Source organism: Dendrobium catenatum, unplaced genomic scaffold (genome assembly GCF_001605985.2).
Source record: "Dendrobium catenatum unplaced genomic scaffold, ASM160598v2 fragScaff_scaffold_913, whole genome shotgun sequence".
NCBI classification, from domain to species: Eukaryota; Viridiplantae; Streptophyta; class Magnoliopsida; order Asparagales; family Orchidaceae; genus Dendrobium; species Dendrobium catenatum.
The window spans coordinates 1077848-1103413 of NW_021319375.1; positions in this window are offsets into that span (position 1 = coordinate 1077848).

The window sequence follows — 25566 nt, forward strand, 5'->3', positions numbered from 1 at the left end:
CTTTGGGGGGCTGAGCAGTTGAAGCACCTAAAGTAGTTATAGATATTTTAGTATTAATTTTACCCCCCCTTTAGCATTGTGTGAGCACGTCCATTTGCAGGAAGATAATGTCAGTATAAAAAGCATTCCTAACCTATGAGTATTCTATCGCTCACAATACAGTGCAGTAGAAAAGCTAGAAGTCACCTCAGAAAGTACCATAGAAAGCTAACACAAGTAGCAAAAATAATCAGCACATATGTCACATGCAAGTCGCCACAACACAGAGATAGAAAGAAAAGTAGAACATCGGCCTAACAAAAAACTAGTAGTCGTGTCCTAACAAATAAGTCTAAGTGTGTGTAGGTTGTGTGGTTTTGATAAGTCCTAAGTATGGTGATTTAGTTAAAGTTATTTGCATTTTAGTTTGTTAAGAAGGCAAAGAGGATTTTAATTGAAGTTTAAATCCTAGTATTTTAAGATTAATTTTAGATATCTTATTTTAATATTTGATTTAGTACCACCTTTTTTTCACACCGAGGCCGTGAGGTTTATTTCACCCTTCTTGAGGCTAACTTAATAGCCTCGTAGGCCTGGATAACCCAGTGGCAAAAAATTTTTGTTGAATTATTTTAGTTTGTTATGAAAAGAAGAAGAAAAGGTGAATTAGGCATTTTATTAATCAAGTTTGTTTATTTATTTTAAAGATTATTCTAAAGTTTGATATTTATGAGTCTTTTATCCTAATGAAATTTAGCTTATGATTTGATCTCCTAATTAAATCTATTTCTTTTAAGATTTAGGTTGATTAAGAGTTGATTATTAGATTAGTTAGATTTGATTTAGATTTGACAGTTTTAATGGTTATGATATATTAATTATGGTTAGAATAGAAATTAAATGTTTTAGTGCATTTTAAAGGATTGAATTAAGGTTGATTTTCATCGGTTGGTTATTAGTGGATTAAGAAAAACACTAAACCTAGGAAAATGTGTCACTAAGTTTTTGTTTTGATATCTCTATCCTATAAGGAGCATGCACCCTAAGTCTATATTTTCTAAGATACGGTCCTTAATTTTTGTCCTCAGGTGTCACTAGAGTTGTAGCGATAATAAGAGTTTTATTTTCTAACCCTTAGAATTTTCGTACGTATGTCAATAGGTTTAAGGATTTATAAATAAAAAGAAAAGCAATCATAGTTATAAAATGAAGTTTCAATAGGGTCCTAAGGGGTGGGGAGCATGCAATCATTAAGGCCTCTAAAGGTTTTTTAAGTTTTTAAAGAAACTTACAGCACCGGGGGCTATGACTTGGTGGTTCTGCCCGTAGCGCCCCTACCAAACTGAATAGGGGCAACTGATGCTTAGATCCGATTGTCCATGCTCTGTCACCAAAAGTTCCAATGTTCCTTGTCCTTTGCTCTCCAAAAGGGTGCCTCGCAAGACATAGAAAAGATGGGTATTAGAGCATATTCTATAATCTAATAATGGTATGAAGGAATGAAAAAAATGCAATAAAAGAAAAGAGCGTACATTTTTTGTTATTGCTGCATCCGGTGGGCCACTTGTCATTTGGGTTCTCTTACTTTGTAACTTGGACGAGCCTCGGTCTAGACTCGCGAACGGAGGAAGAAAACAGGGAAAGCCAGAGAGCAAGGAGTCAGACTTCTTTGTGCTTCCGCGAACCAGAGAGAATCTGAGAGGGAGATGCTGTGTGAAATTGAGAGAGAGAGAGAGAGGGTTCGGGAGCGAATTCGGAGAAAATTGAGAGAGAGAGAGAGAGAGAGAGAGGGTCTGAATGCATCAAACGAATGCTTCCTCCTAGCCTTCTGACGTCTCCCGACAATCTTCCTTGCTCGAAAACACCAAAATGGCACTACGATCTTCTGCTTCTCCCTAAAGTCCTTCAAATTTATTTCCTATTCGAGGGCTCACGCGACTGAGAGGCCTGGCAACGGCAGAGTCAATTTTTAACACAATCAAAGCCATTTATTACATTTCTTGATTTAGGAATCAAATTCAAAACTGCTTAAAAAGGTCAAATGAGCCCTAATAGAATTAAATTGGGTTGATTTGAGCTGGGTTTGAATGTGAATTTGACTCAAATTGGTTGGATTTATAAATGGGCTAGGTTCTATCAATTTAATTAAATCAAATTAAACTCAAATTGAAATTGATTTGAAACAAATCGAGCTCGAATTGGGCTTGATGAGGTCTAACTAAGCCAATCGAAGGTGCTCGAGAGCACCCTAGCAAAAACTAAGGTCAACAAACAGAACCCCAACATATGCGGAGAACAATAGGTAAACCGTATTTGTTGGTGTTAACCTCCCTAACTCTAGGAAGATGCAACCCTAGGGTCAAGTAGTAGAACTACATCAACAATAAAAGGGAGCCAAAGAAAGCAGCTCAACTATCTGCCCAACCAAAGTGGCAGACTAGGAGAAGGAAAATAAGATCTAATGCTCACATGAGCAGAGTTAAAATGAAATTATAAAGAGCAAAGGAAATTAAACAATCGCTTATACCACAAGTCTAAGACAATGTGAAGGGAAAGTAAATCAACAATTACTCAAAAATAGTATCAATGTAAAAGTAACAATCATAGGAAAACAATAGCAATCAAAAGTAAGAAAATCTTCTATCTGCCTGACCACATTATAAAAGCAGAATAGAAGAAGGGATTCTATGCTCACATGAGCAAAAAATAAAATAATATCATAGAGAATCAAAGAAGACTCAACAATCACCTAGAACAAAGGTTTGAAGGTGAGGGAAAAGATGGTCAACGATCACTCGACGATAGGTGTGAAGGTGATAAGAAGGGGACAAAGAAAGCACCTTCGCCCGGCCATAGGCCTTGAAACAACGAAGTCCCTACCCGACCATAAGTCTATCAGTAAGATAAAGAAGAAACTGAACAATCACCCGACCATAGGTCTGTAGGTAGGATAAAGATGTAAGGAACAATCACCCGACCATAGGTTTGTTAGTGAAGATAAGAGGAAAGGAAGCACCCTCGCTCAGCTATAGGCCCCGAAACAGCAAGGTTTCTACCCGACTATAGGTCTGTCGGTAGGATAAAGCGATTACTCAACAAATTCCCGACCATAGGTCTATCGTTGAAGTGAAGAGGAAAGAAAGCACCCTCGCTCGGCCATAGGCCCCGAAACAGCGAGGTTTTTACATGGCCATAGGTCTTGATAAGATAAAGCAAAAACTCAACAACCCCCTAACTAGAAAAGGAGACAGGGGGAATGAAGAGGTGGTGAAGTGTACCCCCCAGAGACTCTGTTGGGTAACCAACCAAAAGCTCGATGTCCACCTGACCATAGATCTATTGATGGGAAAAAACAGGAAGCTCAATATCTATCCGGCCATAGATTTGTCGATATGATGAAGAGAAAAAATCCACCTTTGCTCATCCATAGGCCCGACAACAAAGTCTCTACCCAGCCAAAGGTCTATCAGTAGAATAAAGGGAAGCTCAACAATCACTCGACCATAGGTTTGTCAGTGAAGTGAAGGAAAGAAAGCACCTCTGCTCGGCCATAGGCCTCCGAAATAGTAGAATCCCTACACAGCCAAAGATCTGTCGATAAGATAAAGAAGAAAAGGGGGACAATCACCCGACCATAGGTATGTCGATGAAGAGAAAAGGGAGCACCTTCGCCCGACTATAGTCCACAAAACAGCAAAGTCCCTACCTGGCCATAGGTCTGTCGGTAGGATAAAGCGAAAACTCAACAATCACCTAGAGCATAAATCCAAGGTAATTAGAAGAGGACAAAGAACACTCAATGACCACATGGAGCGTAAACCTGAGGTGATCAGAAGAGGACAAGAAACACTCTACTACACCCGGGGCATCTGCAGGGGCAATAAGAAGAGGACAAGAAACTCAACAACCCCCCAACGCACATGTGCGTGGTGCTGTGAGAAAAATAAAGAGATAAGTAATTCATCATCTAAGAAATCTCAAACTTATATTTTAGTTATCACAAGGTAGAGGACAAATCATCGTGGCCATGAGTAATCAAAACATAAGTATAATTTCTTTAAGTAAAATTAAAATCATGTGCAACCAAAAGCAATCGATCGATGTATATCTCTCTCAAAAGGAGGAATATACAAATAGCCAAGTAGAAAGAATAATATCATACTAAAGGATCAAATGAAGGGGTGAGGGAATACACTTGCCACTAAAAACAACCATCATATTAAAAATCAATGATTACTAAAGGGATCACTGTGGTAACACCCATGTTAACTGATGGGACCTGTGAGAAGTACAAGCATAATTTATGCATTCAAAGAGACTGGTCTTATAGTTAAAAGCAAGCTCTCAATAGGAGATTATGTTGCTAAAGGGAGAAATAGATTAACTTTCTATTAGAAGATCAAAATCCATGGAGAAATTATGTTAACATCTGAAGTAATATGTACTACAGCATGGGTGGGAAAAAAAAAACAAACCCCATTATAAATGAATAACCATAATAGAAGAAATGAGTACATGGTTATCTCCTAAGCAATCAATAAAATGCTTTTAGGAGGGTAAGAGAATTTGGAGGGACTTTGGGCTCTCAGAGCGTAGAACCGGGTTTCACCTGTGAAAAGGGCAACCGATTCTACTCAACTAAGAGCTTCCCGCACATTTTTTTTAACATCATATATTTTTTATTTATTTTCATATTTTATTCATAGTTATAGATTAAGTATACTAGAACATAAAGAGGGGAAAATTGTTGGCTTTGATATCCCAGGCCATACTCTCCACATGAATAAAACTGGGGAGAGAAAAAGATTATATACATGATATGTGAAGGAACTAAACATTGACTTTGGTAACCCAAGCCACATTCAACTCATATGAATGAACTGGGGAGCACAAATCTCACAACAAAATTTGTAGAGAAATTCACATAGTGATAATGGGCCAACATCACTACATTTGACAAATATAGATCAAGGATGAACCCAGTATCACATTCCATAGAGGTTCAAGTTAGTAGTTTTGATATCCCAGACCACACTCGAAAATGACAAGTGAAACTGGGAAAGTCAACCCTTAAAGGGGGGCTGAAAAGGTGGTTTTGTGCAACAATACCAAAAGTGACTAGTGAGTATGGACGTAAGAACAAACATCCCTATAGCATATTTACATACAATCCTTAAGCATTATCTCATACTTTGCATGACGAACATCACGTGGTAGAGGACAAATCATCGTGGCCACGGACTGCCGAAAAGTAGAAGAGATCCTTCGGAGTTACATCTATACAAAGGGATATGTACAAGTGATTGGGAATTCCCCTTGTGATGTGCAAACTCATGCATAATACTTTCTCAAGTACTGCCCGTTGATGACAGGCTTGGGATGAACACCATTTGCATCAACTAGCAAATAAGATCCATCTGTATATACATGTTGTACAATGAATGGTCCTTCCCAAATAGGTTCAAACTTACCACCTCAACGACGACGCGAGATGATAGGCCTACACAAGATAGGGAATAAATCACCGACCTAAAAAGCATGAGGTGGGACGAGGCGATCATGTGCCTGGGCCATACGGGCCTGATACAACTTAAGGTCCTGATGAGCTTGCAAACTCCTCTCTTCTAAACCATCAAGTTCTTCCAACCGTAGTCGGGCATTATCCTCATGAGAGAGATTGTGGCTAACTGCTACACGCAATGAAGGGAGCTCGACCTAAAGTGGGAGGATAGCTTCAACCCCGAATGCTAAAGCATATGAGGTAAACTGAGTATGAGTACGGTATGTAGTCCTATAGGCCCATAATGCTTCAGGCAATTTATCATGCCATTATCTTTTATTTTCCATAAGTATTTTTCTTATCAATTGGATTAAGGTCTTATTAAATGCCTCAGCCAATCCATTGGCCCTAGGATAGTAAATATAGGAATAGTGTCAATTTATGTTATGTGAAAGAAGCGCATCACATCTTCTGATTTAACTTCCTTAAGAGGGATGGCTTCCGCCCACTTAGAGAAGTAATTAGTAGCATCAAGAATAAACCTATGAACCTTAGAGGAAGGAGGGTCAATAAGACTCACTACATCCGTGCCCCAACTCTCAAAAGGCCAAGGAGACAGTGGGGTGCAGTAGATTAGGAGGTTGGTGAATAACAGTATTATGAATCTGGCATTGGTGATAATTTCTAGCGTGCTCCATGCAATCACGGATCATAGTCCGCCAATAATAACCAAGGCATTTAATTTTTACCTTCATCTTAGGTCCGGACTGATGAGCACCACAAAGTCCCTCATGTACCTCGCCCATAACCTTATGAGCCTCCTTATTTCAGATCGAGAGACTTTAACTAAAGTCACTTCTGGGATAAAACACAAGAGCTCCATTACCTTATTGTGGTAAGGAAAGAGCTCAAGTTGAGAACTTTAAAAATTCCAGCCACTTGATTAATAATTAATTAGGAATCTCCAATGTTTTTTACTCGCATAATGCTCGTCTGAATGGCCAACTCAAGTCCTACAATCAGGGCTTCATACTCGGCTTCATTATTAGTGCAAGGCTCTGAAAGACTGTAAGAGTAACGAAGGGTATGGCCTTCAGGAGACACAAAAATAATCCCCAAACCTACCCTAACCATAGGAGTTTCATAAGGACGTAATGATTTGATGGAAGAAGCTCCATCAAAGTTAAACTCCCAAGTAGGGGACTTTTGCTCTTCCATACTCATGACTAATTCATCAGGAAAATTGTCATTAGGGGGGGAATCTACGAGGATCGGGTGAGAAGCAAGAAAATCAGCTAGATCCTATACTTTAATGGCCCTCTGAGGGACAAAGGTAATGTCAAACTACAGTAAAATCATGGACCAATGTGCTAGACTAGCTGACAAAGTCGAACGGGTCATCAGGTACTGCAAATGGTTTACTCGAGAAATCAAATTGATCTTGTGTGAGAGCATGTAGTATCTAAGCTTTTACACAGCAAATATAAAAGCTAAACACTACTTTTCCATTATCAGGTACTTTAGCTTTGCATGAATCAAACATCTGCTAAGATAGTACAAGGCATTCTCTTTTCCTCCCTCATTTTCTTGAGCTAAAAGTGCCCCAAGTGACTCATCCAAGGCCGTAGTGTAAAGGATCAATGGCCTACCAGGGATGGGTGCAGCTAATACAGGGGGACTCATCAAGTAGCACTTTATACTCTCAAAGTCCTCCTCAAAATTCTTATCCCAATGAAAGCGGGCATCCTTCTTCACTAAAGTAGCAAAGGGATGACATCTACCGGTAAGGTTGGAGATAAATCTCCATAAGAAAGCAAGCTTACCTTGAAAGACCTCAACTGGGTAAGACTCTTAGGGGGTTTTAAGTCCACTATGGCCTTAATCATGGAGGGATCAATCTCAATGCCATGATAGCGAACAATGAAACCAAGAAACTTCCTTGTAGTGATGCCAAATACGCATTTTAAGGGATTCATCTTCAAATCATGCTTTCACAAGCGCTCAAAAATGATTCGTAGGTCTCGAAGGTGATCACTACGGACCTTGCTTTTGACCACTAAATCATCAACATAGCATTCAACCTACTCATGAATCAACTCATTAAAAATGATAGTCCTGGCACGCTAATAAGTGGACCCGGCATTCTTGAGACCAAAGGGCATCACTTTATAGCAAAACACACTAATAGGGGTGCGAAAGGCAGTGAATTTCTCATCTTCAGGGGCCATCTTAATTTGATTGTAACCATATGAACCATCCATGAAGGAGAAATTGCTATGGGACAAAGCATTATCAACCATAAGCTCAGTGATAGGAAGTGGGAAATCATCCTTAGGACATGCCTTATTTAAATCACGGAAGTCTATACAGACACGGATCTAACCACTCTTCTTTTGGACTGGAACAATATTGGCAAGCCAAGTGGGATACTTCTCTTAATAAATAAAACTAGCTTCTATAAGCTTCTTAGTCTCAGTGATCACCTGTTGTTCAATCTCTAATCTCATCCGACGAGGTAACTGTTTAATAGGGACTGCAAAAGGACTAATAGCTAACTTATGGACTGCTACTTCTGGATCTAAACCAAGCATTTCCATATAGTTCCAGGCAAAACAATCTCTAGACTCATAAACGACTGCAACATACTCTTGAGCCTTTGATTCGGATAACAAAGCGCTATAAAAAATGGGTCGAGGATCCGATTCAGTGCCCAAATTAATCTCACACAACTTATCCATGGCAGAACTGGCAACATCTTCAAATTTATGTGGAGCTTCAAGGACCCTATCCTCATTCTCCTTCGGGTCTTCATCATTGGAGATGGAAACGACCGGATAGGATTTAGAGACAACCCGAATAATGGCAGAAGGGGACTAATTTTTTTTAAAATATCCTACACCATGCCCAGTTTGAGGGAAGTCAGTTCGCCAAATACGGGCCTGCCGTTGAGCCTGGCTATCTGGCCAAGTAGAATGGACAAGACCTCGCTAAACAAAGTTATCCACATCAAGGAAAAAGTATCGAGAAATTTGCATGATCTCATTATCCGTAGTGGATTCCATTGGACCCTGTATATCAGTACTCTGTAGGACACCTACACTATGAAACAATGATGCATGCCAAGCAGATTGAGGTGGCACATAGAGAGTGTGCAACCCTTTTATAGAGCGTCTATCCAAGGGTAGTGCACCAGGTGGAAGGTATAGGGGAAGGTTGAAGAGTGGATTCTTCAATTCTCATCCCGTACATCTAACGAGAAAGGGATTATTGACTAACAGTCTAACATTTGACCTCTGCGTTGTCGTCTGAATCACTATCAACAATTAGACCACCTTCATGTATCATATTCTTATGGAATTTAGGATAGGAATTGTGATTAACACTAAAGGCGGGCGAGAGAACTGAATGACAAGAAACATCGATCAACAATCATCAGAGGAGTCGGACTCAACAGTAAAAGGTAAAAGAGGAAGTGTAAAGATGTGGGGGAGGAGGAATTCGAGTATCAAAGTTCCTCGGAGGGCGAACTGACTGTCTACCTTGACCTCTACCATGCCATCCCCTACCTCTACTAAGGGGAACAAAGTGCCTGATTACAAATTACAAAGATCCATTGAGATCTGCAGTGGAAACATCTGCCCTAATCCTAACCTGTGATGGACCCTTTGTTAGTGGTTATATAGGACCCTGTGCAAGTTACTGCATAGGACCCTGTACAGCACTAATGGGTATCACTGGTGACTGGGCAGTGGGAAGTATACGAGCCTTCTAAGGCATATAATGCTCGACATCATCGTAGATAGAGTCCTCATGCACAGTAAAAGGTTGAGTATCTCCAAGAATGGGGAACTCTACATCATTCCTCATATACTTCATGCACTGGTGTAGTGTAGAGGGCACCATTCCATTTTCATGAATCCAAGGCCTTCCTAAGAGAGCCTTGTATGAGGTGTCTGCATCAATAACATGAAACTTCTCCTCTGTTAAAAGATCTCTAAAATGCAAAGGTAAAGTAATAGAACCTAGAGCACACTGACCTTGATCATTAAAACCTTTCAGCATAATCTTATTTGAAGTCAGTTTCAAAAGTCCAAGGGTGACATGATTAAGGATATTAACTGAAGCTCCTTAATCAATGAGGACTCTATTCAACTCATAATCATTTACTTCAATAGTGACGTACAAGGGACGGTTATGATAAGAAGTCCTTAAGAGAAGATCCTGGTCTAAAAAGGTAATGCATGGCATCTCTCTCAAGTAACATGCATCTTTAACAGACTTAGTGGCAAAGAAGGCTTGATAAGACTCTGGTTCAAGCAAAGCTTTTACCAAAGTCTCTCTCAAGTCAGGAGACATCATTAGTGCATCATAAACAATAAGAAGAGAAGGGATCTTCCTCAAATGAGCCAACACATTCTAATCAACATCCAACTGAGGGCCTTTTCCCTTCTCCTTAGCCTGTGCTTGAGGAGGGGGCATGGGATCATCCTGTTGGGTAATGATGCTTCTATCATTCTCTTTATTATTCTTAGCCATTTTAGGTGGAAAGACCTTACCTGAACACAATTGTATCTCTCATATTGAGTCAAACTCAATAGAGGACTCATTTGGTTCAGATGTTATGGCTTGTGTTTGTTCAACAAAAAGTGATTTGGGAGTGTTCTCGAATTCATCTACATAATTCATGTAACAGCCTCCTTCAGGAATAACAAACACAGGCTCTTCCTCACACTCAAATTCTTAATCATAAGAAGGACCATCACCTTTTTTAGAAATAAATAAAACATCAGAAGAACGAGTGTTATAAAAAGTAGAAATAGAAGGAACAAGAGATCAAAACTAGCCATAATCGTTTTCATCCATTAATTCATCATTAGTTGAAGGTAGAACTAAATCCTTCAGCATAAGTGCTGGAAGAGATCCCATCTTCCCCTCAGAAGTTACAACAAATTTCTCTCTTTCATACATCTTTCTAGTACAAACAGAAGTAGAAGAAATATGCTCAGTATGCACTACAACAGGAGAAGAAGAAAAATAAACTAACAAAGTAATTGGGCTGGCAACTGTCAACTTAGCCTGTGGAGGCCTCCTCTCAACTGCCTCTCAACTCTGGAATGCTTGTCTAATCATATCCCTTGTCTTGCGAGAGAGTGCAAGCTTCCACTCCTCCCCAAAACTATGGGACGCTCTATTGTCACTGCTCTGACAAACATATTGACTGTCACACTGACTGGAGCTAGTAATCATCTGAACAATCTGAGAAACCTTGCCTTAAGTATGTACTAAATCACTATCCTGCAAGTGAATCTCACCACTAGCCATAAGGCTCTCCACTCTACCTTTGAACACATGAGAATCTTCAAGAACATGTCCAATATGTCGATGAAAAGGACAATAAAGTGGATGCTCTGTTTGCCCTTCTTCTCCAGGTTTCTTATTAAATGGAAATCTAAAAATATTTCTATTAACAAAGAATTTAAAAATCTTTTTTATACTCTCCTTTTAAAGGGGTACTCCTTGCTAAGCTTATCCTGTAGGTATTGCTAACTCTCTGGAGTCCTATAAGAGGGCCTAAACTGTTGACTCTGTGGACGTGGTTGAAACTGAATAGGAGGCTGTACTGGTGGTGGCAACTAAGGTTGGGGATAAAACTATGGTCGTGGTGGTGGTGGACGCTGTGGTACTAAACTAACCACAGGCCTCTTTCCCTTATCATGAGAATCAGAAGTACTATGCACCTCCCCCTTCCTCAGAGGTGGTGCCCCTAAAAACTCCAATCATTGAGGTCTACGCGGGGGTTGACTCTCAACCTTATGAGGGACTGCAGCGGGTATGCTGTCCTGCAAGCTAGTGACCTTGGTTAATAACTTTTGAAAGGTTCGAATGCTAAAACCTTTCATATATGGAGCAATAAGACCATTTATATTCTTCAACAGAATCTCAACTACATATTGTTCTTGTAATTGAGGCTCACACTGAAGACTAAGATTTCTCCACCTAATAATATAGTTAGGTAGAGACTCATGAGGGCGCTGTCTAGTCACTACCAACTTACCAACGGTCATTCTATGCTCAGTACTAATGAATCTCTGAACAAATAACTGCTCCATCTCGATAAAAGTATGAACTAAATCATTAGGGAGATCGGCATACCATTAAAATGCCACTTTCCCTAAACTAATGACAAATAGTCTTAACATCAATGCATCATTTCCTCCAATGTTATAACATATGGCCCGATACTGAGCCACATGTTGTCTTGGGTTCCCAAACCCATCAAACACTCAAAAATGAGGAGGAACAAAACTAGTAGGTTAAGACTCCTACTCATACTCTACCGAGTAGGGATGACCTCTACTAATAAAATTTCTAGACTTTCAAGAAGAGATAGCCTATTCAACTCTTTATGCAATCATGTCCTTAATCTGAACTGGTGAAAACTGAACTGACTGACTATGTACTGCCACACTCAATTATACTGCTGGGGGAGACATCAGAACTACCCTCTGAACTCTGTTAACTATAACAGGCTCTATTATTACCAACTGTGGCACTACAGTCTCATCTCTGGATGTGGTGGGAGTACCTACATCCATAACATGTGTTGTATCCCCCAACGCCGTCAACTAGGAAGTCATCACCACCATGGCTCTAGCCATCTCTGCCATTTAAATCTGTAACTGTAAAACTATGGCATCTGTGTCTATTGATCAGGGAGGTCCACCTTGTGCTCAGGTGGAAGGTACATCGGCCTCCCCTTACTCCTCTAAATCATCGTATTACTCCTGCTGATCATCTGATATGCCTCATCTCGTAACAACACAAATACGGTAAACAGGGATGTCTTCATCTGACTCCTCTTTGATCAAGTCCTCATCAGAGAGAAGAGTATCGATGTACAAACCCAAAGGAGAAGAAATCCTATGGGGACTAAAAACAGGAGCTGGCTCTATTCTAGCCAGGGTACTACCCTCAACATCTACTACATCATCACTCATCTGAATTGGTACTAATCCTGAAGGGGTTGTATCAACTCATAAAATCGTACCAACTACCTGCTCCATCTCAACAGGTTGCTCCACCTGTAGACGTCTCCAAACCCATCTACTTCGACTGGACCTAATATGAACATATAACTAGACACCTTCCTGGGGTCTAAATATAGGAACTACTCTCGTCTGAGGTCGTGGTGGTTGTCATCTCTGCCACCGATAACTCTATCTAACTGACTGTCACTGCAACTAGGTGTGTACCTGAGACATCTGGTGGAGTAACCTTTCCTCACTAATACACCCTCTAGAATGGATAATGTTTTGGATAATCCGGATGAGGGTCCTAGTAATAGTATCCATGGGGACTCGAGTGCGAGGAAGAATAGTGGGGACAGGAGGGGCTGCCGCAATACGAACAGCATCCTCCTCGTCACCACTATGTACTAATGGGGAGAAGCATCCTCCCTGGACCGTGTCAATCTCAGGAGCGATGGTAACATCAGAAACTGGGGCAACTATACGTCTACATGGCTCCTACTGTAAGGGAACCATTCTCTTCTTAACCGGCTCCTACAGAGACACAGAATCTGCCATCCGCTGAACTACCACATCATATGCCGCTAAGCGCAACCTCCTATTCATATTCCTCCTGGCCCTTCTCCCAAGGCTGGAGATAAAGGAAGATGCTACATCAGTACCCACAGACTATACTGGAAGAATAGGAACCATTGAAGGAGTGAGTGTTGGGGTTTCCTCAGCAGCCTCAGAGTGAGACAAACGGGTGAAAATAGAAACCCAATGGGTAGGGGGTGGAGGAAGCTCGGCCTTAGCAACCCTCTTCCTCAAAGATGAGCATGAGCAGCCTCTATCGGGACAACAAAAAGAGCAACTGCTGGCTACCAATGCTGAGGGGCTGGGGCCATACGAACAACTGGAGCAACAGGCATTGGCCGCCTGACTGCTGGATGAACTGGGTGAATAGGGAGTGGCCTAGGCACTGGCTTCCTAGCCACTGTAAAGGCTAGAAAAGGAATAACCTAACTAAAGTGTACTAAAACTGGAGTGCACACAAAAGAAGATAATTTAACATCCGAAGATGGAGAGAAAAACCTGTCCCACCGTGGTCGCCAGAAATTTATGGGTCTCCAAAAGGATGCTGCTCATGGTGTTCAAATGTAAAGAGTACGACCGTACTATCCCATAGGATAAAATAATTGTAGGCCTTTACACTCGACATAAGCAGGCCGTTGGAAGAGTAGATGGAGTTAGACATACGATTAGCCATAGAGGATAGTGGCTTTCACCTACACACCTCGATGGATAATAATATATATAATCCAAAATTTATGAGATTTCTCCCATTCGATACATCAGCTCGAATGGAATTTATTTGATTGTGGTGATCAGTTTCCTACGAATGCAAGCCCCTCTAGTTAATTACATCTTAGATCTCAGTCAAAGAAAACTCTTGATCAAGAATGTTAAATTATCCTCTCAAATGGTTTTGGTGCAAAGGAATTTCTAGGCATTCCTAATCAAAGGGGAAAAGAGGCCCAATTTGGCTTAATCACCCACACGTGGTTCAAATCCGCATTTGGCCTGTTTAAAGTAGAGGAAACTGGAGAAAAAGGAATGACATTGCACCTCAATCATGCATGAGGGAAAGAGGGAGGTGGCCTCATCTATGTGACGTGGATGGGTAGGATTATAGCCTCTAAAAGAAAGGAAGGCTTACCCACCGATAAGGCGTATAGTAGTACACTCGTACCATTAGACTTTAGACCCTAAATCTATAAAAGATATAATATCGTATATATGATACTAACATCTATGAACTAACTAATGTAATCCTTGACTTATTCCTTGCCTGAAAAAGGAAGCCAGTTAAAACCACCTAATCGTATAAAATCTGTGTCATCTAGTCCGTATGAAAGATATGAGGGTGGTTAGACTTTGGAATTTGGGATCGAAAACTAGAGAAGCTCCTAAGTGATCCCACACTTATGAATGGTATTATGCACCTAAAACTAATGCAATTAAATTTTAATTTTATTTAGTTACTAATGTAGTTTATGCTAGTCAAAGTCTCCAAATCAGAAATATATGAAATTTTAAAAAAGGCTTATAAAAATATTTTTTTTAGAAAGACTAAACTTTCCCCGTTCTGGCACTTCATCTTCATAAGCCAGATTATCCAGACTCTACCCACAGGTGGGGAAGTTGTCTAAAAGAAGAGAGAATGCATGCATGTGACCCCGGACGATTCTGACTATTCCCAAAATTGTTATGTTTCTATGTGAGTTAATTCTTAAAATTTAATTAGTAATTATGAGTAGAAAAATTTTATTCCTAGAAGAGCCTAGCGAGTCAGCCACAGGCACATGCAAGGAAAAAATCTATAAAAGTAATGCCAGCTCTACTGTGCAAAGAAAAGTAAACACAACAATCACAATAAAGAAATCCATGAAAAAGAGTCTCCAAAGTCCATGGCAAGTGCCATACTATATTACATCATAGAGTACAGTACAGTAGTGGTGGCCGGGCTCCACCGACAATAACCCGAGAATGATGCAAATCTTAAAATAAGACAATTTATATCTTGCTCTTCATCTTCAATTCCTTGATTCTTCTATGGATCATCTTTATTCCTTCGGGCTCCTCGTAGTGAATCCTCTAAAAGGATGTCCAAATGACCCTTTGGACTCCTTTACACTTAAAATGCTTTGCTTTAAAGATTTTCATAACTTTCACCATCAAATACATTACATCAGCAAAAATAAAATCTAGACTCTCTTACAGGGGTTATCCTAAGCAGTCATAATCAAAACAAAAATCATCCAAACAGTTATATATAAATGGAAATGCTCAAAATAAATCATACTTGGCCGTGCTCTAATTATTTGGGGGGGCTGAGCAGCTGAAGCACCTAAAGAAGTTATACATATTTTATTATTAATTTTAGCCCCCCTTTAGAGCTATGTGAACATGGCCATCTGTAGGAAGACAATGTTAGTATAAAAAGCATTCCTAACCTATGGATATTATATCGCTCACAACACAGTGCAGAAGAGAAGCTAGAAGTCACCACAGAAAGTACCACAGAAAAGCTAACACAAGTAGCAAAAATAACCAACACACAGGTCACATAAAAGTCACCATAACATAGAGACAGAAAGAAAAGCAGAACATCGGCCTAACCTAAAACTAGTAGTCTTGTCCTAACAAATAAGTCTAAGTGTGTGTAGGTTGTGTTGTTTTGATATATCTTATGTAGGGTGATTTAGTTAAAGTTATTTGTATTTTTGTTTATTAAGAAGGCAAAGGGGATTTTAATTGAAGTTTAAATCTTAGTATTTTAAGATTAATTTTAGATATTTTATTTTAATATTTGATTGATTACCACCTTTGTTTCACATCAAGGCCGTGAGGTTTATTTCACCCTCTTTAGGGCTAACTTAATAGCCTTGTAGGCCTGGGTTACCCAGTGGCAACCAATTTTTGTTGAATTATTTTAGTTTGTTATGAAAAGAAATAGAAAATGTGAATTATGCATTTTATTAATCAAGTTTGTTGATTGATTTTAAAGATTATTCTAAAGTTTGATATTTAGGAGTCTTTTATCCTAATGAATTTTAGCTTATGATTTGATCTCCTAATTAAATCTACTTCTTTTAAGATTTAGGTTGATTAAGAGTTGATTATTAGATTAGTTAGATTTGATTTAGATTTGGCATTTTTAATGGCTATGAAATATTAATTATGGTTAGAATAGAAATTAAATATTTTAGTGCATTTTAAAGGATTGAATTAAGGTTGATTTTCATTGGTTGATTATTAGTGGATTAACCAAAAACTAAAACTAGGAAAATGTGTCACTAAGTTTTTATTTTGATGTCTCTATCCTATAAGGAGCATGCATCCTAAATCTATATTTTCTAAGACTCAGTCTTTAATTTTTGTCCTTAGGTGTCACTAGAGTTGTAGGGATAAAAAGAGTTTTATTTTCTAACCCTTAGGATTTCCGTACGTATGTCAATAAGTTTAAGGGTCTAAAAATAAAAAGAAAAGTAATCCTAGTTTTGAAATGAATTTTCTACAGGGTCCTAAGGGGTGGGGAGCGTGCAATCATTAAAGCCCCTAAAGGGTTTCTAAATTTTTAAAGAAACTTACAGCACCGGGGGTATAACCCAGTGGTTCCGCCTGTAGTGCCCCTACCAGAATGAATAGAGGCGACTGATGCTCGGATCCGATTATCCATGCTCCGTCACAAAATGCCTCAGTGTTCCTTGTCCTTTTCTCTCTAAAAGGGTGCCTCACAAGTCATAGAAAAGACATGTATTAGAGCACATTCTATAAGGAAATAATGATATGAAGGAATGAAAAAAATGCAATAAAAGAAAAGATCATACCTTTTTGTTATTTGTGCATCCGGTGGGCCACTTGTCATTTGGGTTCTCTTATTCTATAGCTTGGACGAGCCTCGGCCTAGACTCACAAACGGAGGAAGAAAACAATGAAAGCCAGAGAGCAAGGAGTCGGACTTCTTTGTGCTTCCGCAAACTAGAGAGAATTAGAGAGGGAGAGGCTGTGTGAAATCGAGAGAGAGAGAGAGAGAGAGAGAGAGAGAGAGAAAGTGAGAGAGAGCGGGTCCGAATGTATCAAACAAATTTTTCCTCCCAGCCTTCTAACGTCTCTCGACGTTTTGTCTTGCTCGAAAACACCAAAATGGCACTGCAATCTTCTGCTTCTCCCTAAAGTCCATCGAATCCATTTCCTATTCGAGGGCTCACGCGACTGAGAGGTCTGGAAAAGGCAAAGTCAAATTTTAACACAATCAAAGCCATCGGTTACATTTCTTGATTTAGGAATCAAAATCAAAACTGCTTAAAAAGGTCAAATGAGCCCTAATAGAATTAAATTGGGTTGGTTTGAGTTGGGTTTGAATGCGAATTTGAATCAAATTGTTTGGATTTAGAAACGGGCTAGGTTCGATCAATTTAAATAAATCAAATTAAACTCAAATTAAAATTGATTCGAATCAAATCGAGCTCAAATTGGGCTTGACGAGGTCTACCTAATCCAATCGAAGGTGCTCGAGAGAACACGAGCAAAAACTGAGGTCAACAGTTATCATAATAAGAATCATCCTCCCTTTGGATGTTGTTGATACTATTTTTAATCCTTTTTCTCTTAGTTTTTTTTTAAAAAAAAATGAAAATAGAAATGATTTTTATTTCCCACCATTTACTTACAAGAAGATTCCTCCTTCAACAAATCTAAAAAAGAAGGAGGAACTTTATTCCTAGAAAAATCATCCCAAAAGAAGGATGAAAAATGGGCATAGTTAGCACAAAAATGAGCTAACTTATTACAATTTCTATTAGCAAAAGAAAAATAAAAAAGCTTAAAATTTAGAAGAAAATCTAAATCCTTTGGTTTTAGAAATTCTTCATCAATCAACGGTTTTTTAAAGGCATTTTGAAAGACCTTGATGACATTAGAATTGTCACCCTCAATCACAATACCTTTACCTTCAAGCATCCAATCTTGGATGTAATCTCTAAAAGCAAGAATGGCTAATAGCTCCATTTGTGCACAATCCCAATGAAGACATTGAATACCAAAAGCAGCAATTCCACATCCTTTGCAGTCCCTGAAAATACCTCCAATGCCGGTGCTATTATTATGAAAAACTAAAGCATCAATATTTACCTTGATCCAACCCGGAGGAGGAGGATGTCCAGATGATTGAGACAGCTTAAAAAGCTGATTAGCATCCCAGTTTTCACGGATTAAACTAGAATCAAATGATGATACAGCCTGGATAATAGATCTTGAAGCAATGGCAGAACAGCTATTGTCTACTCCTCCAAGAACTAGCTTATTTCTACTATTCCAGCAGTAGAAAATCACAGAACAAAGCAGATTTCCCAAAAAAGGATTAGAATAAGACAATTTAAATAATAACTGATAACACTCTGTTAAGGAATCAAACTCTGGTATATTAAAATGTCAATCAGCAAGCAATTTTAATACCCTCTTGATTAAAAAACATTTGGAAGTCACATGTTCTGAATCTTCCAATTCCCAGCATCCTCTCGGATAGCCTCCATGTTTAACAAGCCTTCTATAAGAAAAATATGCAAATGTTGGAATGCTATTCTTGCTTAATCTCCACCAAAACATTTCAATCTTCAGTTTTAACTTCAGTTTCTTTCTCCATTTAAAATTATCATCTTCACTGAATTCTTCAAATTTCTTATCAGAAGCAATAGCTGCTATGGATTTACCAGTTAACTTCTTAATAAATTCCATCTTGTCTTCAATGTGATAAGTATGAATAGGAATTGAGATGATCAGTTGAATAAGGAATTCTCCAAAACAAAGCTTCAATTTCTCAAGATCCCAATTTCCTTCTGTAATAAAATCTGAGACTTGACTGAAATCTGGACCTATAGTAGTTACAAAAGTTAGCCATTTATCTAATGTTTTATCCAGAATCCACATATCTTTGAAAGTGTCAACATATTCTCCATTAGAAATCGACCATCTCATTATAGGAAATAAGAACTCAGCACCATTCTGGATGATTTTCCAAGTTGAAGAGCAGCCACTAGTACTAGCACCATCCCAAAATACATTTCCATATTTTGCTCTTAATACTTTATTGAGAAGAATATTGGGTTTTGTAATAAAATTCAATGCATGTTTAGATCTCAAAGGTCCCAATTTTTCTTCCAAAGATTGTAAACCATAGCCTCCTTTATTTTTTGGTTTACACAAAGAGCTCCAAGAAACATAATGCATTCCATAACTTCCATCTCTTTTATTCCAGAGAAAATCTCTACACATTTTCTCTACTTCAAATAATATCCCCAAAGGGATCAAAGAATGACTGGAAAGAAAGGTCGGTAAAGAAAGAACTGAAGCATTGATCAAAGAAACTTTACCTGCAAGAGAAATGAAATTTGTACCCCAAATGTTCATCTTGGTCGCTGTTTTTACAATGATTTTGCTGAAATCTAATTTGACTAGTCTTCTAAGAGCAATCTTTACTCCCAAATATTCCATTTCTTTCACCATCTTCATGTTGATCACCTTGAGAAGTGATCTGCATTCTCTTTTCTTCACAGTTTTACTAAATAAAACCGCAGATTTAAGCAAGTTAACTTTTTTGTTCTGTCCAACTACAATAATTCTTCAACATATTATCCACTTTCTTTATACATTTTTTATTATCTCTAGAGAAAATCATGATGTCATCAGCATACATTAAGTGAAAAATAATAGGGCCATTAGGATTGACTCTAATACCAATTCTTTTTCTAATATTTCCAAATTCTTCCGTCAATAATTGAGAACACATGATAAAAAGGTATGGAGACAAAGGGCATCCTTGTCTAAATCCACATTCGGCCTCAATCCATTTAGAACTTTCACCATTAATCAAAATAGAAAATTTTGGACTATCAACACATTCCAAAATTAGTTTAGAAAAGGACTTAGGAAAACCAAACCAATCCATCACTTTTTTCCAAAGTAGCCCAACACATACTGTCGTAGGCTTGTTCCATATCTACTTTGATAGCAACCAAACCTTTTTTAGCTTTAGAATGTCTAAATTTATTAAAGAATTCTTTAGCTAGAAGAATATTGTCTGAAATAGACCTTCCCTTAATAAAAGCATTTTGTTCAATTGAAATGATTTTCAGGAATAAAAAACACATCCTATTTAAGATCATTTTGGCCACTAATTTATAGATAGCATTACACAAGCTATTGGGACGATAATTAGCATGATGCATAGGAGAATCTACCTTTGGAATTAATACCACATTGGTTTCCTTCCATCTAGGACAAAGAGAACCCGAAATAAAGAATTCCTTAATAACAGCCCAAACATCTTGTTTATTGATTGACCAATAGGATTTTAAAAAAAATTATGTGATGCCATCATACCTGGTGAAATATTGGATCCCAAATTTGAAATGATGTCCTCCAACTCTTTCAAAGTAAATTCTTTGCATAGAATTTCACAATCTTCCTCATCCAGTTTTTTTGTAGAAGCCGGCCATCCACTTAAACAGTAGTTCTAGCCCTCCATTTGCAGCTGAAGAAATTAATAAAAACCTCTTCAATGTTTTGCTTGTCTTCACAAATGAATCCTTCCTCATTCTTCACACAATTTATTCTGTTAGCATTTCTCCTTGCTGATGCATAAGCATGAAAGAATTTGGAATTAGAGTCTCCATCTTTTAACCATTGAATTTTAGCTCTTTGCTTCCACCACATACTTAACCTGCCCAATGTGTTGTTAAATTCTGCAACTTTAGCTTTTAAACTACAAAGCTTCAACTCTGTTAAACCTCCCATATTGATTTCTTCCTCTTATAACTCCAGAATTTCTTTTTTCAGCTTCTCTTTGGTTTCTAACAGATTTTTATGTTTTTCTCTACTCCAAACGAATAAGGACCTCAAAGTCCTTTTAAATTTAGTATTTAAAATATCTGTAACCGAACCTTTTGTATGCTTATTCTATGAAGCTCGAACCACTGAATGAGAAGCTTTATAAGTTAACCAAGTGTCTTCAAACATAAAACTTCTTCTATTTGTTGCCTTGTTAGCCAAGATATTGATAGAGATAGGACAATGGTTTGATACTATCCTTGCTAGATGCTTAACCACTACCGTTTAGATAAGATTTAGAGCAGCACAATTAAGAAGGCAACGGTCTAGCCTTTCCAAAATCCTTCCTCCTCCATTTTTATTATTGCAACAAGTGTATTTAGGACCCAAGTGGCCAACTTCATGAAGATCTTCTCTATTCATAAAAGAAATCATATCTTGTGAACCTTGAGAGTGTACAAACTTCCTACCTCCTCTTTTATCACTTTGGGAAGTTATGCAATTGAAATCTCCCCCTATAATCCATGGAAAATTGCCATCGTAAAGATTTTCCTGATTACTCCAAAGCATTTTTCTTTTACTATTTTCCCTGCTGCCATAAACCGTGCCAATCATCCATGTTTGATGGTTTTTGATTTTAAGCTTTCCCATCACTACCTGTTCATTAGCTTCAATAACTTCAAAGGTTGCCAAGTCTTGCCTCCAACAAACTAGTATACCACCTGAAAGTCCAATAGCCTGATACAGAAATGAATCCCACATATCACCAACAAATTTTTTAACTTCCAGAGGATCCATAGAAGAGACTTTAGTTTCCATAAGACCCACAAACAATGCATCATTATCCTTCACAAGTTCTTTCAAATACCTGGAGGCCACCACCTTTCTAGCCCCCCTACAATTCCAAAATATAAGGGAACTCATTTCTTCTTTGAAGTGGGATTAGACCCACCACAAATATTTTTGGCATCCCCCTGTCTTCTTTTAGACTTCAAAGAATTATTTTCCAAAGATTTTAATTCTTTTTGCAGTTTGAATTTTACTTCACCATAAACTGACTTCTTTACCAAGTCCTTCCGATCAAAATTTCCATCAGATTCCATCTCTTTTTCCTCTCTTTCAACCAGAGGATTATCCTTCAAAGGATCCGTCTTATCTTCATCATTAATAGTTTGAATAATAGAAAATTTATTATTGCTATTAAGATCAACAATAACTTTATCTACAGCCGTTTTCCCTATTATGAAAACAAGAGAGGATAACTTCTTTTGAATAGAAATTTCTTCAGCTGCTTCTTCAACTACATAAGGATTATGAATTACCAACTGTTTTATTCTTAGTTCCTGATTCTTACCATCAGAATCCTGATAGGGAATACTTGAGTTCGCAGATAATCCCATAGGATATACCTGAGTTTGCAAGCATCCCTTCCCCTTTATGTTGAAGTCCTGTGATAAATCTGAAATGTTAATCTCCCCTACTTCAAGCTGATGATCAGAGAACAATAATTTCTTTGGTAAATCCTGAATTGATTCTTTACCTATATCAGCTTCTATTCCAGAATGATCTTTAACAGCTGCTTCCACTTGAACAACAGATTTTTTTAATAATCTAGAATAATTAGGATTGATCCACTTATTGCTCTTAATAGGAATCCTCTTCTTCTTGTTGTTGTTAACCAAAATCCAAGGACCATAAGCAGGTTCTTTATGGATTAATTGATCTCTTCCTAAATCTTTAACTTTAGCATCTTTAATTGTATTCTCCACCTCTTTATGGATATCTTTCAAAGGCACACATTCCTTCTCCACATGTCCTATCTTCCCACAAACAAAGCAAAAGTTTGATATCTTTCCATACTCTACTTGTTGAAAGAATCTTCCACCTATGATATCAACCCAAACACCCAGAGGAAGAGGTTGATCAATTTGGATTCTCACACATACTCTAGCAAATTCTCTTCTTCCCCAATGAAACATATTTCCATCTAGCATGATTGGTGTTCCAATTCTTGAAGCAATAAAAGCTATATTCTTCTCATCCCAACATTGTAAAGGAAGGTGAGGCATTCTAATCCAAATTGGAGAAGAAAGTCTATCTGTTAAAGAAGAATTAAATTTGGGAGGCCACTTTTCCATTCCTACTATGTGTTCGTTTACAAACCACGGTCCTCCAGAGTGAACAACTTCCATCATTTCTTCTGAAGAGAATTAGCAAAGAAACCATCCTCTTCCTAGTGTAGTAAAATGGAATTGGCCAAACTGTTTCCACTATTTTCTTAGCTCCCATGCTACCATATGGGATGGTAATTCAGTCCCAAAAACTTTAATAACCAAGGATTTAGACAACTTTTTAGAATTCAACTCCTCCAAATCCACATTGAGCTTCACAGCCTTTCCATCACCTGATAATAGCACATCATTTTCATTGAAATCCAATTTAATATATGGCTTTTTACTCCAAGGATTCTGAAAAATTGAATTAACCAAGTTAGGCAATTCTTCAGTCATCTTAACTCCATCTGATGGATTTTCTTTTTTTTAAAACAGAATGAACATTGTTATTAACTAAAATTCATGAATCTTCATTTATCGCGCTGCGACAGAGTACAGGGATTGCATTCGAATTCACAAATAGATTAACAAAAATCTTCATTCCAAATGTCGACGCAGCATTATTAGATGGAATTATAGATTGTTTCATACTTTTAGGAGTAACCATATCCACCGAGTCAGCTACAGACTTACCTTTTCCTTCCACATACTTGACCACCTTAGACGATGGTTCTGAAGCTTCTTTGATCACTAATGCTTCTTGATGTTTCATCAAAGGCATATTACCTATCTGAATAGAATTTAAGAACTCCATTCCATCTCCATTTTCCTTGACCAATGGAGATTTTGACAAACGAGATTACTATAAGATCTCAACTTCTGCATTCTGATCCTGTCGGAGGTTAATCAAAACCTTCAACAGCACCATATCCTCCGATGAAGCTCCGCGATCATCCTTCGGATAATCACCGGCGAAGCGCCGGCAATCGTCCGCCACTGTCAGTTTTTTGAACGTTATTGCCAAACAGAAATTCAAAATTCTGTTTCTCTCTCTAAAATCCTGGTTGTTCTCTCTCTACCATTTTTATGATAATTACCTTTACAGAGAGCCTGAAATACATAGTATTATTATCACCCTCAATCAAGTGCTTAGCAGCAGCTTTCTTCTTCCAGAAGACCTCTTCTTGAGCTTAAAAATTAAAAAGATTCAGTTTAGACTTCTTTAACAGAGAAAAAATAGCATCAATAGGGTCATTTTGACATAAAGTCTCATTAGAATTCACACAATATTAAGCTTGTAAAATATTAGAAAATATATTTTTTAAAACATAATGATTCCACCAATTCAGAACTTTTTTCAACCTCTTAAGTTTGAACCAAAGTCTATTCATACCAAAAATAGAGTTATCTGGGTGTAAAGGTGCTTGCCAATTATTTTGAACAACATCAAAAAAGGAATCATTAAGTAACCACATATTTTGGAATCTAAAATGAGAGGAAGCATTAAAGTGACTATTCTTAATGGTAATAAGATGAGGAGAATGGTCAGACAAAGTTCTACTAAGATGTTGGACATTAGTGAAGTTAATAGAATTAATCCAAGAATTATTAAAGAGCACACGGTCAAGCCTTTACCATAAGTGACCCCTATTCCAGAAAAAGTTATTACCAACAAACCCAATATCAATCAAATTGCAAGACAAAGTCATATTATTAAAATCTTCCATAAAGCATAAGAAGGAGAAGATCCTTCAATCCTTTTAGAAGGGGAAGTAATAGCATTAAAGGGAATTAATAATTTTATTTTAAGTTTAAATCATCTATTACATAAGTAATTAGGGAATTATGAGACCTAAAATGAATTTTGGATGGAATAAAAAGTAAAGGCAATAAATAGGTATTCAAAATATATACAATGTATTTAGGAATTAAAAAAGTTAAGTGAAAATAAAAGAAAATTTATAAAAAGCTAAGTACTAAACTTTTAAAAATGTTAATTGCAAGTTCTAGACCTACTTTAAAATGTGGAGGTAATAGACAAGCATTTAAAATGATTCTAGGGTACTTAGACATTTCTAAAGAAAAGATAGTGAAAAATTACAAATGAAAAAAGCTAAATATTGGACTATCAAAAATTTGTAATCATAATGTCATTTATATTCTTTTAAAAGGAATTATTGGAATCATAATAGTTAAACAAAACTTATAGATTGATTTAAAAACTAAAAAATATGTAAATTCCATTCATTCAAAAAATTATTAACCCTCAAAGAGTTAGTGAAAAAAATTTATTTACACTTAGGAATTTAATTTAGAAGGAATATAAATTAAAAAAATGAATGAATGGGCTATTATAAATTATTTTATTGGAACTTTTTTATAATTTATGTATTGTTTAAATACTTTTATCATTAATTTTTTATTTCCAAGTATCTTATTCAAACAAAAGAAATTTTTTTCTTTTAAAATTAATATAAAATTCTTGAGGACTAGTAATATCTTAAAGTTTGGAAGAATTTGAGGAGTGGCATAGTACCACAGTGCTACATTTCTCTCAACGTTTTAACACCATAATGGTAGAAGTCTTAGATGATTGTTGGAGATCTTAGCATCAAGGCACTAATGGAATGTTGCA